At 37.8% G+C, this 1,256-nt stretch overlaps 1 pseudogene; it reads left to right on the forward strand.

The window, feature by feature from the left end:
• Window positions 1–616: 616 nt before the first annotated feature.
• LOC116631199 lies at window positions 617–803 on the forward strand (annotated as a pseudogene).
• Window positions 804–1,256: the final 453 nt, after the last annotated feature.

The following is a 1,256-nucleotide window of genomic DNA, read 5'->3' on the forward strand; positions in this document are numbered from 1 at the left end:
TAAGTGATTGGATTGTTAAATGCATGTGATTTTCTTTATTCTGTCACTGGTACTTCTTAGTCTTCTCTCTGCATCCCTTTCTCTCAATTGCTTTTATCACTCTTTAAACTGTGTGTTATTTCATCCACCTATATGATTTCACCCCTGACCAATATGCTGACTTCCAAATTTGTATCTTCTCCCTGATTTTCAAGTTTCTATATTCAACTGTTGCTGGATATTCTTTCTTACCAAAAAAAAAAAAAAGAGTATAATTTATTTCTGTTATTTCTTAGTCTCATGTGAAGTCATTATTAAAATTACTGGGTAGGGGCGCCTGGGTGGCTCAGTCGTTAAGCGTCTGCCTTCGGCTCAGGTCATGATCCCAGCGTCCTGGGATCGAGCCTCGCATCGGGCTCCCTGCTCAGAGGGAAGCCTGCTTCTCCCTCTCCCACTCCCCTGCTTGTGTTCCCTCTCTCGCTGTGTCTCTCTCTGTCAAAATAAATAAATAAAATCTTTAAAAAAAAAAAAATAAATAAATAAAATAAAATAAAATAAAATAAAATAAAATTACTGGGTAAATATCAAGAGAGAGGAAAGATGAGGAAGTAACAGCTTTAAAATCTGTTAGTGTACAAGCTTTGCGCAGTGGCAGTATCGTAGCCAATGAGGTTTATCCGAGGTGCAATTATTGCTAATTAAAATCTGTTAGTGTACAAAATGATATAGCTAAATAGCAAGACAGAAGAGGCTGGGCATGTACATTAACTCCTTCTCCCCTGGGTCCCTTGCTGATCTACTTATTCTGGATAATTAAATCTAACACTAATGAAACAGGTGTTGGGTGGCATACCCAACTCATTTCCCACCTTCTCTTCTCAATGCTTTTCTAGTCCTGTAGGGGCCATCTAAATTAACAGCCACCATATTCAAATTCTGGGAGTGGTTATTGATTTGTCCCTTTCCCCAAGTCCTGAGAGCTAATCAAAGAATTTCCCATTTCAGTGTTCTCCAGTCATTTCTCTGTTCTTCAGCCTGGATCCTACTATCCTCATATTTTGTCTAAAAACTACAGCAACCTCACATTTAGCACATACCACTTTATGTGTCTGTCTATTCCTCTCGATGAAGAGCAATTTCCCTTATTATCATTATTCAGTGTAGAAGAGGTAAGGGATCTTAAGTCCTTTGAAAATATGGCAAATAACATTTACCAGGTTTTATTTCAATTTCTATTTAAAAGTACCATTGCCTGGCAACTGACCAATGAAAAATCT

Source organism: Phoca vitulina, unplaced genomic scaffold (genome assembly GCF_004348235.1).
Source record: "Phoca vitulina isolate PV1807 unplaced genomic scaffold, GSC_HSeal_1.0 scaffold4, whole genome shotgun sequence".
In the NCBI taxonomy this organism is placed as follows: domain Eukaryota; kingdom Metazoa; phylum Chordata; class Mammalia; order Carnivora; family Phocidae; genus Phoca; species Phoca vitulina.